Source organism: Pelobates fuscus, chromosome 2 (genome assembly GCF_036172605.1).
Source record: "Pelobates fuscus isolate aPelFus1 chromosome 2, aPelFus1.pri, whole genome shotgun sequence".
NCBI classification, from domain to species: domain Eukaryota; kingdom Metazoa; phylum Chordata; class Amphibia; order Anura; family Pelobatidae; genus Pelobates; species Pelobates fuscus.
The window spans coordinates 65,254,149-65,270,201 of NC_086318.1; the positions used below are offsets into that span (position 1 = coordinate 65,254,149).

Consider the following 16,053-nt stretch of genomic DNA (forward strand, 5'->3'; position numbering starts at 1 on the left):
CCTCTGTCCACCTTTTGCTTCCGCAAAGCTCTCTCGGAATGCAGACTTGAAGACTTTTCATTACAGGGTGAATTATACTCTTAATCTCAGGGTCGTGGGTTCGAGACCCACGTTGGGCGAGATGTGTTAACAAAATGCTACCTTAGAATATAAGGAATTAAGTCATATTATTTCCATAAGAGCAATGAAGCCATTGTTTAAGAAGGCAACTTTATATGGTTCAGTGGAGCTAAATCTCACCTTCCAACATAAGCAACTAGGGTCTATGATCTCTTTCACCATCAGGCCAGGAGAAATGAAACAATCCAAAAGGGGTAGGTTTTCAATGCTAATCACATGTTACTGGACACAGTCTAACTGAATACAATCTAAATTAAACCCCACTGTCAGACAAGAGCTACTATGGCCCATCATTTCCTTCACCATTTCTAAATGTTTTACGACTCTAGAAATGCAGACTTGGAGACTTCTCGTTATGATACAAAAAGGGGAGATTTTCAAATCTTATCACCTGGACAGAAACTAAGGGATTAAAATCAAAACTAGATCTCACTGTGGAACAAGAGCTACTATGGCCCATTATATCCTTCACTGTTTCTGATTGTTTTACGAGTCTAGGAATGCCAACCTGGAGACGTTTCATTACAGGTTGGATTGCTTGAATCTTATAAAATCATAAAAGTCACCATATATTAGAGCAGATTGTATATTTGAAAAACATAGAAGGTGAAGAAACAGGAGTGTAGTTCTTTGGAAAAGTGTGTCAAGCTATTTAATTGTTGTAAGACGATTGAGGAATTCTTACAAAACATTTTAGTAGAGGGAGATTTTCAAATCTAACCATAAACCAGTGGACACAACCTAGCAGGGGAAAATGTTAACAAAATGCTACCTTAGAATATAAGGAATTAAGTCATATTATTTCCATAAGAGCAATGAAGCCATTGTTTAAGAAGGCAACTTTATATGGTTCAGTGGAGCTAAATCTCACCTTCCAACATAAGCAACTAGGGTCTATGATCTCTTTCACCATCAGGCCAGGAGAAATGAAACAATCCAAAAGGGGTAGGTTTTCAATGCTAATCACATGTTACTGGACACAGTCTAACTGAATACAATCTAAATTAAACCCCACTGTCAGACAAGAGCTACTATGGCCCATCATTTCCTTCACCATTTCTAATTGTTTTACGACTCTAGAAATGCAGACTTGGAGACTTCTCGTTATGATCCAAAAAGGGGAGATTTTCAAATCTTATCACCTGGACAGAAACTAAGGGATTAAAATCAAAACTAGATCTCACTGTGGAACAAGAGCTACTATGGCCCATTATATCCTTCACTGTTTCTGATTGTTTTACGAGTCTAGGAATGCCAACCTGGAGACGTTTCATTACAGGTTGGATTGCTTGAATCTTATAGGGTAAAGTGATATGATTTTTCTCTTGTTTAAGAAGGTAAATTTTATATCATACATTAAGATAGAGAGCTTTGCGAGTTCCCTCTTTCCCTCTGTCCACCCTTTGCTTCCGCAAAGCTCTCTCGGAATGCAGACTTGAAGACTTTTCATTACAGGGTGAATTATACTCTTAATCTCAGGGTCGTGGGTTCGAGCCCCACGTTGGGCGAGATGTGTTAACAAATTGCTACCTTAGAATATAAGGAATTAAGTCATATTATTTCCATAAGAGCAATGAAGCCATTGTTTAAGAAGGCAACTTTATATGGTTCAGTGGAGCTAAATCTCACCTTCCAACATAAGCAACTAGGGTCTATGATCTCTTTCACCATCAGGCCAGGAGAAATGAAACAATCCAAAAGGGGTAGGTTTTCAATGCTAATCACATGTTACTGGACACAGTCTAACTGAATAAAATCTAAATTAAACCCCACTGTTAGACAAGAGCTACTATGGCCCATCATTTCCTTCACCATTTCTAATTGTTTTACGACTCTAGAAATGCAGACTTGGAGACTTCTCGTTATGATCCAAAAAGGGGAGATTTTCAAATCTTATCACCTGGACAGAAACTAAGGGATTAAAATCAAAACTAGATCTCACTGTGGAACAAGAGCTACTATGGCCCATTATATCCTTCACTGTTTCTGATTGTTTTACGAGTCTAGGAATGCCAACCTGGAGACTTTTCATTACAGGGTGGATTGCTTGAATCTTATAAAATCATAAAAGTCACCATATATTAGAGCAGATTGTATATTTGAAAAACATAGAAGGTGAAGAAACAGGAGTGTAGTTCTTTGGAAAAGTGTGTCAAGCTATTTAATTGTTGTAAGACGATTGAGGAATTCTTACAAAACATTTTAGTAGAGGGAGATTTTCAAATCTAACCATAAACCAGTGGACACAACCTAGCAGGGGAAAATGTTAACAAAATGCTACCTTAGAATATAAGGAATTAAGTCATATTATTTCCATAAGAGCAATGAAGCCATTGTTTAAGAAGGCAACTTTATATGGTTCAGTGGAGCTAAATCTCACCTTCCGACATAAGCAACTAGGGTCTATGATCTCTTTCACCATCAGGCCAGGAGAAATGAAACAATGCAAAAGGGGTAGGTTTTCAATGCTAATCACATGTTACTGGACACAGTCTAACTAAATAAAATCTAAATTAAACCCCACTGTCAGACAAGAGCTACTATGGCCCCTCATTTCCTTCACCATTTCTAATTGTTTTACGACTCTAGAAATGCAGACTTGGAGACTTCTCGTTATGATCCAAAAAGGGGAGATTTTCAAATCTTATCACCAGGACAGAAACTAAGGGATTAAAATCAAAACTAGATCTCACTGTGGAACAAGAGCTACTATGGCCCTTTATATCCTTCACTGTTTCTGATTGTTTTACGAGTCTAGGAATGCCAACCTGGAGACTTTTCATTACAGGGTGGATTACTTGAATCTTATAAAATCATAAAAGTCACCATATATTAGAGCAGATTGTATATTTGAAAAACATAGAAGGTGAAGAAACAGGAGTGTAGTTCTTTGGAAAAGTGTGTCAAGCTATTTAATTGTTGTAAGACGATTGAGGAATTCTTACAAAACATTTTAGTAGAGGGAGATTTTCAAATCTAACCATAAACCAGTGGACACAACCTAGCAGGGGAAAATGTTAACAAAATGCTACCTTAGAATATAAGGAATTAAGTCATATTATTTCCATAAGAGCAATGAAGCCATTGTTTAAGAAGGCAACTTTATATGGTTCAGTGGAGCTAAATCTCACCTTCCAACATAAGCAACTAGGGTCTATGATCTCTTTCACCATCAGGCCAGGAGAAATGAAACAATGCAAAAGGGGTAGGTTTTCAATGCTAATCACATGTTACTGGACACAGTCTAACTGAATAAAATCTAAATTAAACCCCACTGTCAGACAAGAGCTACTATGGCCCCTCATTTCCTTCACCATTTCTAATTGTTTTACGACTCTAGAATTGCAGACTTGGAGACTTCTCGTTATGATCCAAAAAGGGGAGATTTTCAAATCTTATCACCAGGACAGAAACTAAGGGATTAAAATCAAAACTAGATCTCACTGTGGAACAAGAGCTACTATGGCCCATTATATCCTTCACTGTTTCTGATTGTTTTACGAATCTAGGAATGCCAACCTGGAGACTTTTCATTACAGGGTGGATTGCTTGAATCTTATACAATCATAAAAGTCACCATATATTAGAGCAGATTGTATATTTGAAAAACATAGAAGGTGAAGAAACAGGAGTGTAGTTCTTTGGAAAAGTGTGTCAAGCAATTTAATTGTTGTAAGACGATTGAGGAATTCTTACAAAACATTTTAGAAGAGGGAGATTTTCAAATCTAACCATAAACCAGTGGACACAACCTAGCAGGGGAAAATGTTAACAAAATGCTACCTTAGAATATAAGGAATTAAGTCATATTATTTCCATAAGAGTAATGAAGCCATTGTTTAAGAAGGCAACTTTATATGGTTCAGTGGAGCTAAATCTCACCTTCCAACATAAGCAACTCGGGTCTATGATCTCTTTCACCATCAGGCCAGGAGAAATGAAACAATGCAAAAGGGGTAGGTTTTCAATGCTAATCACATGTTACTGGACACAGTCTAACTGAATAAAATCTAAATTAAACCCCACTGTCAGACAAGAGCTACTATGGCCCCTCATTTCCTTCACCATTTCTAATTGTTTTACGACTCTAGAAATGCAGACTTGGAGACTTCTCGTTATGATCCAAAAAGGGGAGATTTTCAAATCTTATCACCAGGACATAAACTAAGGGATTAAAGTCAAAACTAGATCTCACTGTGGAACAAGAGCTACTATGGCCCATTATATCCTTCACTGTTTCTGATTGTTTTACGAGTCTAGGAATGCCAACCTGGAGACTTTTCATAACAGGGTGGATTGCTTGAATCTTATAAAATCATAAAAGTCACCATATATTAGAGCAGATTGTATATTTGAAAAACATAGAAGGTGAAGAAACAGGATTGTAGTTCTTTGGAAAAGTGTGTCAAGCTATTTAATTGTTGTAAGACGATTGAGGAATTCTTACAAAACATTTTAGTAGAGGGAGATTTTCAAATCTAACCATAAACCAGTGGACACAACCTAGCAGGGGAAAATGTTAACAAAATGCTACCTTAGAATATAAGGAATTAAGTCATATTATTTCCATAAGAGCAATGAAGCCATTGTTTAAGAAGGCAACTTTATATGGTTCAGTGGAGCTAAATCTCACCTTCCAACATAAGCAACTAGGGTCTATGATCTCTTTCACCATCAGGCCAGGAGAAATGAAACAATCCAAAAGGGGTAGGTTTTCAATGCTAATCACATGTTACTGGACACAGTCTAGCTGAATAAAATCTAAATTAAACCCCACTGTCAGACAAGAGCCACTATGGCCCATCATTTCCTTCACCATTTCTAATTGTTTTACGACTCTAGAAATGCAGACTTGGAGACTTCTCGTTATGATCCAAAAAGGGGAGATTTTCAAATCTTATCACCAGGACAGAAACTAAGGGATTAAAATCAAAACTAGATCTCACTGTGGAACAAGAGCTACTATGGCCCATTATATCCTTCACTGTTTCTGATTGTTTTCCGAGTCTAGGAATGCCAACCTGGAGACTTTTCATAACAGGGTGGATTGCTTGAATCTTATAAAATCATAAAAGTCACCATATATTAGAGCAGATTGTTTATTTGAAAAACATAGAAGGTGAAGAAACAGGAGTGTAGTTCTTTGGAAAAGTGTGTCAAGCTATTTAATTGTTGTAAGACGATTGAGGAATTCTTACAAAACATTTTAGTAGAGGGAGATTTTCAAATCTAACCATAAACCAGTGGACACAACCTAGCAGGGGAAAATGTTAACAAAATGCTACCTTAGAATATAAGGAATTAAGTCATATTATTTCCATAAGAGCAATGAAGCCATTGTTTAAGAAGGCAACTTTATATGGTTCAGTGGAGCTAAATCTCACCTTCCAACATAAGCAACTAGGGTCTATGATCTCTTTCACCATCAGGCCAGGAGAAATGAAACAATCCAAAAGGGGTAGGTTTTCAATGCTAATCACATGTTACTGGACACAGTCTAACTGAATGCAATCTAAATTAAACCCCACTGTCAGACAAGAGCTACTATGGCCCATCATTTCCTTCACCATTTCTAAATGTTTTACGACTCTAGAAATGCAGACTTGGAGACTTCTCGTTATGATCCAAAAAGGGGAGATTTTCAAATCTTATCACCTGGACAGAAACTAAGGGATTAAAATCAAAACTAGATCTCACTGTGGAACAAGAGCTACTATGGCCCATTATATCCTTCACTGTTTCTGATTGTTTTACGAGTCTAGGAATGCCAACCTGGAGACGTTTCATTACAGGTTGGATTGCTTGAATCTTATAAAATCATAAAAGTCACCATATATTAGAGCAGATTGTATATTTGAAAAACATAGAAGGTGAAGAAACAGGAGTGTAGTTCTTTGGAAAAGTGTGTCAAGCTATTTAATTGTTGTAAGACGATTGAGGAATTCTTACAAAACATTTTAGTAGAGGGAGATTTTCAAATCTAACCATAAACCAGTGGACACAACCTAGCAGGGGAAAATGTTAACAAAATGCTACCTTAGAATATAAGGAATTAAGTCATATTATTTCCATAAGAGCAATGAAGCCATTGTTTAAGAAGGCAACTTTATATGGTTCAGTGGAGCTAAATCTCACCTTCCGACATAAGCAACTAGGGTCTATGATCTCTTTCACCATCAGGCCAGGAGAAATGAAACAATCCAAAAGGGGTAGGTTTTCAATGCTAATCACATGTTACTGGACACAGTCTAACTGAATACAATCTAAATTAAACCCCACTGTCAGACAAGAGCTACTATGGCCCATCATTTCCTTCACCATTTCTAATTGTTTTACGACTCTAGAAATGCAGACTTGGAGACTTCTCGTTATGATCCAAAAAGGGGAGATTTTCAAATCTTATCACCTGGACAGAAACTAAGGGATTAAAATCAAAACTAGATCTCACTGTGGAACAAGAGCTACTATGGCCCATTATATCCTTCACTGTTTCTGATTGTTTTACGAGTCTAGGAATGCCAACCTGGAGACGTTTCATTACAGGTTGGATTGCTTGAATCTTATAGGGTAAAGTGATATGATTTTTCTCTTGTTTAAGAAGATAAATTTTATATCATACATTAAGATAGAGAGCTTTGCGAGTTCCCTCTTTTCCTCTGTCCACCCTTTGCTTCCGCAAAGCTCTCTCGGAATGCAGACTTGAAGACTTTTCATTACAGGGTGAGTTCTATAGGGTAAAGTGATCTGATTTTTCTCTTGTTTAAGAAGGTAAATTTATTTATTATATTAAATAGTTAAACCAAGATAGAGAGCTTTGCAAGCTCTCTCCATCCACCCTTTGCATCCGAAGTCAGAGCATAATGCATGTAGGATTCAGCCCGGCTAGCTCAGTCGGTAGAGCATGAGACTCTTAATCTCAGGGTCGTGGGTTCGAGCCCCACGTTGGGCGAGATATGTAATTTTATGTCTCCTTTATTGAAAAAAATAAAAAAAAGAAGGAAGGTGCTTACGTTTGGCCTAGGGAATCATAAAAGTCACCATATATTAGAGCAGATTGTATATTTGAAAAACATAGAAGGTGAAGAAACAGGAGTGTAGTTCTTTGGAAAAGTGTGTCAAGCAATTTAATTGTTGTAAGGTCTATTGAGGAATTCTTACAAAACATTTTAGTAGAGGGAGATTTTCAAATCTAACCATAACCCAGTGGACACAACCTAGCAGGGGAACATGTTAACAAAATGCTACCTTAGAATATAAGGAATTAAGTCATATTATTTCCATAAGAGCAATTAAGCCATTGTTTAAGAAGGCAACTTTATATGGTTCAGTGGAGCTAAATCTCACCTTCCAACATAAGCAACTAGGGTCTATGATCTCTTTCACCATCAGGCCAGGAGAAATGAAACAATCCAAAAGGGGTAGGTTTTCAATGCTAATCACATGTTACTGGACACAGTCTAACTGAATACAATCTAAATTAAACCCCACTGTCAGACAAGAGCTACTATGGCCCATCATTTCCTTCACCATTTCTAATTGTTTTACGACTCTAGAAATGCAGACTTGGAGACTTCTCGTTATGATCCAAAAAGGGGAGATTTTCAAATCTTATCACCTGGACAGAAACTAAGGGATTAAAATCAAAACTAGATCTCACTGTGGAACAAGAGCTACTATGGCCCATTATATCCTTCACTGTTTCTGATTGTTTTACGAGTCTAGGAATGCCAACCTGGAGACGTTTCATTACAGGTTGGATTGCTTGAATCTTATAGGGTAAAGTGATATGATTTTTCTCTTGTTTAAGAAGGTAAATTTTATATCATACATTAAGATAGAGAGCTTTGCGGGTTCCCTCTTTCCCTCTGTCCACCTTTTGCTTCCGCAAAGCTCTCTCGGAATGCAGACTTGAAGACTTTTCATTACAGGGTGAATTATACTCTTAATCTCAGGGTCGTGGGTTCGAGACCCACGTTGGGCGAGATGTGTTAACAAATTGCTACCTTAGAATATAAGGAATTAAGTCATATTATTTCCATAAGAGCAATTAAGCCATTGTTTAAGAAGGCAACTTTATATGGTTCAGTGGAGCTAAATCTCACCTTCCAACATAAGCAACTAGGGTCTATGATCTCTTTCACCATCAGGGCAGGAGAAATGAAACAATCCAAAAGGGGTAGGTTTTCAATGCTAATCACATGTTACTGGACACAGTCTAACTGAATACAATCTAAATTAAACCCCACTGTCAGACAAGAGCTACTATGGCCCATCATTTCCTTCACCATTTCTAATTGTTTTACGACTCTAGAAATGCAGACTTGGAGACTTCTCGTTATGATCCAAAAAGGGGAGATTTTCAAATCTTTTTTTTTTTTTTTTAAATTCTTTATTTTGGTTGTGCGTAGAGTAACATATAAAGTCACAGTGCCACAACAGCTGTGCGACTTGGATCAGTAAACAATAAACCGTTGGTAACATTGCGTGGCAGATTTTCAAATCTTATCACCTGGACAGAAACTAAGGGATTAAAATCAAAACTAGATCTCACTGTGGAACAAGAGCTACTATGGCCCATTATATCCTTCACTGTTTCTGATTGTTTTACGAGTCTAGGAATGCCAACCTGGAGACGTTTCATTACAGGTTGGATTGCTTGAATCTTATAGGGTAAAGTGATATGATTTTTCTCTTGTTTAAGAAGATAAATTTTATATCATACATTAAGATAGAGAGCTTTGCGAGTTCCCTCTTTCCCTCTGTCCACCCTTTGCTTCCGCAAAGCTCTCTCGGAATGCAGACTTGAAGACTTTTCATTACAGGGTGAGTTCTATAGGGTAAAGTGATCTGATTTTTCTCTTGTTTAAGAAGGTAAATTTATTTATTATATTAAATAGTTAAACCAAGATAGAGAGCTTTGCAAGCTCTCTCCATCCACCCTTTGCATCCGAAGTCAGAGCATAATGCATGTAGGATTCAGCCCGGCTAGCTCAGTCGGTAGAGCATGAGACTCTTAATCTCAGGGTCGTGGGTTCGAGCCCCACGTTGGGTGAGATATGTAATTTTATGTCTCCTTTATTGAAAAAAATAAAAAAAAGAAGGAAGGTGCTTACGTTTGGCCTAGGGAATCATAAAAGTCAACATATATTAGAGCAGATTGTATATTTGAAAAACATAGAAGGTGAAGAAACAGGAGTGTAGTTCTTTGGAAAAGTGTGTCAAGCAATTTAATTGTTGTAAGGTCTATTGAGGAATTCTTACAAAACATTTTAGTAGAGGGAGATTTTCAAATCTAACCATAACCCAGTGGACACAACCTAGCAGGGGAACATGTTAACAAAATGCTACCTTAGAATATAAGGAATTAAGTCATATTATTTCCATAAGAGCAATTAAGCCATTGTTTAAGAAGGCAACTTTATATGGTTCAGTGGAGCTAAATCTCACCTTCCAACATAAGCAACTAGGGTCTATGATCTCTTTCACCATCAGGCCAGGAGAAATGAAACAATCCAAAAGGGGTAGGTTTTCAATGCTAATCACATGTTACTGGACACAGTCTAACTGAATACAATCTAAATTAAACCCCACTGTCAGACAAGAGCTACTATGGCCCATCATTTCCTTCACCATTTCTAATTGTTTTACGACTCTAGAAATGCAGACTTGGAGACTTCTCGTTATGATCCAAAAAGGGGAGATTTTCAAATCTTATCACCTGGACAGAAACTAAGGGATTAAAATCAAAACTAGATCTCACTGTGGAACAAGAGCTACTATGGCCCATTATATCCTTCACTGTTTCTGATTGTTTTACGAGTCTAGGAATGCCAACCTGGAGACGTTTCATTACAGGTTGGATTGCTTGAATCTTATAGGGTAAAGTGATATGATTTTTCTCTTGTTTAAGAAGGTAAATTTTATATCATACATTAAGATAGAGAGCTTTGCGAGTTCCCTCTTTCCCTCTGTCCACCTTTTGCTTCCGCAAAGCTCTCTCGGAATGCAGACTTGAAGACTTTTCATTACAGGGTGAATTATACTCTTAATCTCAGGGTCGTGGGTTCGAGACCCACGTTGGGCGAGATGTGTTAACAAATTGCTACCTTAGAATATAAGGAATTAAGTCATATTATTTCCATAAGAGCAATTAAGCCATTGTTTAAGAAGGCAACTTTATATGGTTCAGTGGAGCTAAATCTCACCTTCCAACATAAGCAACTAGGGTCTATGATCTCTTTCACCATCAGGCCAGGAGAAATGAAACAATCCAAAAGGGGTAGGTTTTCAATGCTAATCACATGTTACTGGACACAGTCTAACTGAATACAATCTAAATTAAACCCCACTGTCAGACAAGAGCTACTATGGCCCATCATTTCCTTCACCATTTCTAATTGTTTTACGACTCTAGAAATGCAGACTTGGAGACTTCTCGTTATGATCCAAAAAGGGGAGATTTTCAATTCTTTTTTTTTTTTTTTTTTTTTAAATTCTTTATTTTGGTTGTGCGTAGAGTAACATATAAAGTCACAGTGCCACAACAGCTGTGCGACTTGGATCAGTAAACAATAAACAGTTGGTAACATTGCGTGGCAGATTTTCAAATCTTATCACCTGGACAGAAACTAAGGGATTAAAATCAAAACTAGATCTCACTGTGGAACAAGAGCTACTATGGCCCATTATATCCTTCACTGTTTCTGATTGTTTTACGAGTCTAGGAATGCCAACCTGGAGACGTTTCATTACAGGTTGGATTGCTTGAATCTTATAGGGTAAAGTGATATGATTTTTCTCTTGTTTAAGAAGATAAATTTTATATCATACATTAAGATAGAGAGCTTTGCGAGTTCCCTCTTTCCCTCTGTCCACCCTTTGCTTCCGCAAAGCTCTCTCGGAATGCAGACTTGAAGACTTTTCATTACAGGGTGAGTTCTATAGGGTAAAGTGATCTGATTTTTCTCTTGTTTAAGAAGGTAAATTTATTTATTATATTAAATAGTTAAACCAAGATAGAGAGCTTTGCAAGCTCTCTCCATCCACCCTTTGCATCCGAAGTCAGAGCATAATGCATGTAGGATTCAGCCCGGCTAGCTCAGTCGGTAGAGCATAAGACTCTTAATCTCAGGGTCGTGGGTTCGAGCCCCACGTTGGGCGAGATATGTAATTTTATGTCTCCTTTATTGAAAAAAATAAAAAAAAGAAGGAAGGTGCTTACGTTTGGCCTAGGGAATCATAAAAGTCACCATATATTAGAGCAGATTGTATATTTGAAAAACATAGAAGGTGAAGAAACAGGAGTGTAGTTCTTTGGAAAAGTGTGTCAAGCAATTTAATTGTTGTAAGGTCTATTGAGGAATTCTTACAAAACATTTTAGTAGAGGGAGATTTTCAAATCTAACCATAACCCAGTGGACACAACCTAGCAGGGGAACATGTTAACAAAATGCTACCTTAGAATATAAGGAATTAAGTCATATTATTTCCATAAGAGCAATTAAGCCATTGTTTAAGAAGGCAACTTTATATGGTTCAGTGGAGCTAAATCTCACCTTCCAACATAAGCAACTAGGGTCTATGATCTCTTTCACCATCAGGCCAGGAGAAATGAAACAATCCAAAAGGGGTAGGTTTTCAATGCTAATCACATGTTACTGGACACAGTCTAACTGAATACAATCTAAATTAAACCCCACTGTCAGACAAGAGCTACTATGGCCCATCATTTCCTTCACCATTTCTAATTGTTTTACGACTCTAGAAATGCAGACTTGGAGACTTCTCGTTATGATCCAAAAAGGGGAGATTTTCAAATCTTATCACCTGGACAGAAACTAAGGGATTAAAATCAAAACTAGATCTCACTGTGGAACAAGAGCTACTATGGCCCATTATATCCTTCACTGTTTCTGATTGTTTTACGAGTCTAGGAATGCCAACCTGGAGACGTTTCATTACAGGTTGGATTGCTTGAATCTTATAGGGTAAAGTGATATGATTTTTCTCTTGTTTAAGAAGGTAAATTTTATATCATACATTAAGATAGAGAGCTTTGCGAGTTCCCTCTTTCCCTCTGTCCACCCTTTGCTTCCGCAAAGCTCTCTCGGAATGCAGACTTGAAGACTTTTCATTACAGGGTGAATTATACTCTTAATCTCAGGGTCGTGGGTTCGAGACCCACGTTGGGCGAGATGTGTTAACAAATTGCTACCTTAGAATATAAGGAATTAAGTCATATTATTTCCATAAGAGCAATTAAGCCATTGTTTAAGAAGGCAACTTTATATGGTTCAGTGGAGCTAAATCTCACCTTCCAACATAAGCAACTAGGGTCTATGATCTCTTTCACCATCAGGCCAGGAGAAATGAAACAATCCAAAAGGGGTAGGTTTTCAATGCTAATCACATGTTACTGGACACAGTCTAACTGAATACAATCTAAATTAAACCCCACTGTCAGACAAGAGCTACTATGGCCCATCATTTCCTTCACCATTTCTAATTGTTTTACGACTCTAGAAATGCAGACTTGGAGACTTCTCGTTATGATCCAAAAAGGGGAGATTTTCAATTCTTTTTTTTTTTTTTTTTTTTTTAAATTCTTTATTTTGGTTGTGCGTAGAGTAACATATAAAGTCACAGTGCCACAACAGCTGTGCGACTTGGATCAGTAAACAATAAACAGTTGGTAACATTGCGTGGCAGATTTTCAAATCTTATCACCTGGACAGAAACTAAGGGATTAAAATCAAAACTAGATCTCACTGTGGAACAAGAGCTACTATGGCCCATTATATCCTTCACTGTTTCTGATTGTTTTACGAGTCTAGGAATGCCAACCTGGAGACGTTTCATTACAGGTTGGATTGCTTGAATCTTATAGGGTAAAGTGATATGATTTTTCTCTTGTTTAAGAAGATAAATTTTATATCATACATTAAGATAGAGAGCTTTGCGAGTTCCCTCTTTCCCTCTGTCCACCCTTTGCTTCCGCAAAGCTCTCTCGGAATGCAGACTTGAAGACTTTTCATTACAGGGTGAGTTCTATAGGGTAAAGTGATCTGATTTTTCTCTTGTTTAAGAAGGTAAATTTATTTATTATATTAAATAGTTAAACCAAGATAGAGAGCTTTGCAAGCTCTCTCCATCCACCCTTTGCATCCGAAGTCAGAGCATAATGCATGTAGGATTCAGCCCGGCTAGCTCAGTCGGTAGAGCATGAGACTCTTAATCTCAGGGTCGTGGGTTCGAGCCCCACGTTGGGCGAGATATGTAATTTTATGTCTCCTTTATTGAAAAAAATAAAAAAAAGAAGGAAGGTGCTTACGTTTGGCCTAGGGAATCATAAAAGTCACCATATATTAGAGCAGATTGTATATTTGAAAAACATAGAAGGTGAAGAAACAGGAGTGTAGTTCTTTGGAAAAGTGTGTCAAGCAATTTAATTGTTGTAAGGTCTATTGAGGAATTCTTACAAAACATTTTAGTAGAGGGAGATTTTCAAATCTAACCATAACCCAGTGGACACAACCTAGCAGGGGAACATGTTAACAAAATGCTACCTTAGAATATAAGGAATTAAGTCATATTATTTCCATAAGAGCAATTAAGCCATTGTTTAAGAAGGCAACTTTATATGGTTCAGTGGAGCTAAATCTCACCTTCCAACATAAGCAACTAGGGTCTATGATCTCTTTCACCATCAGGCCAGGAGAAATGAAACAATCCAAAAGGGGTAGGTTTTCAATGCTAATCACATGTTACTGGACACAGTCTAACTGAATACAATCTAAATTAAACCCCACTGTCAGACAAGAGCTACTATGGCCCATCATTTCCTTCACCATTTCTAATTGTTTTACGACTCTAGAAATGCAGACTTGGAGACTTCTCGTTATGATCCAAAAAGGGGAGATTTTCAAATCTTATCACCTGGACAGAAACTAAGGGATTAAAATCAAAACTAGATCTCACTGTGGAACAAGAGCTACTATGGCCCATTATATCCTTCACTGTTTCTGATTGTTTTACGAGTCTAGGAATGCCAACCTGGAGACGTTTCATTACAGGTTGGATTGCTTGAATCTTATAGGGTAAAGTGATATGATTTTTCTCTTGTTTAAGAAGGTAAATTTTATATCATACATTAAGATAGAGAGCTTTGCGAGTTCCCTCTTTCCCTCTGTCCACCTTTTGCTTCCGCAAAGCTCTCTCGGAATGCAGACTTGAAGACTTTTCATTACAGGGTGAATTATACTCTTAATCTCAGGGTCGTGGGTTCGAGACCCACGTTGGGCGAGATGTGTTAACAAATTGCTACCTTAGAATATAAGGAATTAAGTCATATTATTTCCATAAGAGCAATTAAGCCATTGTTTAAGAAGGCAACTTTATATGGTTCAGTGGAGCTAAATCTCACCTTCCAACATAAGCAACTAGGGTCTATGATCTCTTTCACCATCAGGCCAGGAGAAATGAAACAATCCAAAAGGGGTAGGTTTTCAATGCTAATCACATGTTACTGGACACAGTCTAACTGAATACAATCTAAATTAAACCCCACTGTCAGACAAGAGCTACTATGGCCCATCATTTCCTTCACCATTTCTAATTGTTTTACGACTCTAGAAATGCAGACTTGGAGACTTCTCGTTATGATCCAAAAAGGGGAGATTTTCAATTCTTTTTTTTTTTTTTTTTTTTTTAAATTCTTTATTTTGGTTGTGCGTAGAGTAACATATAAAGTCACAGTGCCACAACAGCTGTGCGACTTGGATCAGTAAACAATAAACAGTTGGTAACATTGCGTGGCAGATTTTCAAATCTTATCACCTGGACAGAAACTAAGGGATTAAAATCAAAACTAGATCTCACTGTGGAACAAGAGCTACTATGGCCCATTATATCCTTCACTGTTTCTGATTGTTTTACGAGTCTAGGAATGCCAACCTGGAGACGTTTCATTACAGGTTGGATTGCTTGAATCTTATAGGGTAAAGTGATATGATTTTTCTCTTGTTTAAGAAGATAAATTTTATATCATACATTAAGATAGAGAGCTTTGCGAGTTCCCTCTTTCCCTCTGTCCACCCTTTGCTTCCGCAAAGCTCTCTCGGAATGCAGACTTGAAGACTTTTCATTACAGGGTGAGTTCTATAGGGTAAAGTGATCTGATTTTTCTCTTGTTTAAGAAGGTAAATTTATTTATTATATTAAATAGTTAAACCAAGATAGAGAGCTTTGCAAGCTCTCTCCATCCACCCTTTGCATCCGAAGTCAGAGCATAATGCATGTAGGATTCAGCCCGGCTAGCTCAGTCGGTAGAGCATGAGACTCTTAATCTCAGGGTCGTGGGTTCGAGCCCCACGTTGGGCGAGATATGTAATTTTATGTCTCCTTTATTGAAAAAAATAAAAAAAAGAAGGAAGGTGCTTACGTTTGGCCTAGGGAATCATAAAAGTCACCATATATTAGAGCAGATTGTATATTTGAAAAACATAGAAGGTGAAGAAACAGGAGTGTAGTTCTTTGGAAAAGTGTGTCAAGCAATTTAATTGTTGTAAGGTCTATTGAGGAATTCTTACAAAACATTTTAGTAGAGGGAGATTTTCAAATCTAACCATAACCCAGTGGACACAACCTAGCAGGGGAACATGTTAACAAAATGCTACCTTAGAATATAAGGAATTAAGTCATATTATTTCCATAAGAGCAATTAAGCCATTGTTTAAGAAGGCAACTTTATATGGTTCAGTGGAGCTAAATCTCACCTTCCAACATAAGCAACTAGGGTCTATGATCTCTTTCACCATCAGGCCAGGAGAAATGAAACAATCCAAAAGGGGTAGGTTTTCAATGCTAATCACATGTTACTGGACACAGTCTAACTGAATACAATCTAAATTAAACCCCACTGTCAGACAAGAGCTA

General features: G+C 37.4%; 4 non-coding genes across 4 annotated transcripts; all 4 read left to right on the top strand.

The window, feature by feature from the left end:
* The first annotated feature begins 6,996 nt into the window (after positions 1 to 6,996).
* On the top strand, positions 6,997 to 7,069 carry TRNAK-CUU (transfer RNA lysine (anticodon CUU)). Its single transcript has one exon. It is a non-coding gene; the product is annotated as a tRNA-Lys (tRNA).
* A 2,030-nt stretch (positions 7,070 to 9,099) lies between these two features.
* TRNAK-CUU (transfer RNA lysine (anticodon CUU)) lies at positions 9,100 to 9,172 on the top strand. Its single transcript has one exon. It is a non-coding gene; the product is annotated as a tRNA-Lys (tRNA).
* A 4,144-nt stretch (positions 9,173 to 13,316) lies between these two features.
* On the top strand, positions 13,317 to 13,389 carry TRNAK-CUU (transfer RNA lysine (anticodon CUU)). The gene has a single exon. It is a non-coding gene; the product is annotated as a tRNA-Lys (tRNA).
* A 2,036-nt stretch (positions 13,390 to 15,425) lies between these two features.
* TRNAK-CUU (transfer RNA lysine (anticodon CUU)) lies at positions 15,426 to 15,498 on the top strand. Its single transcript has one exon. It is a non-coding gene; the product is annotated as a tRNA-Lys (tRNA).
* Positions 15,499 to 16,053: the final 555 nt, after the last annotated feature.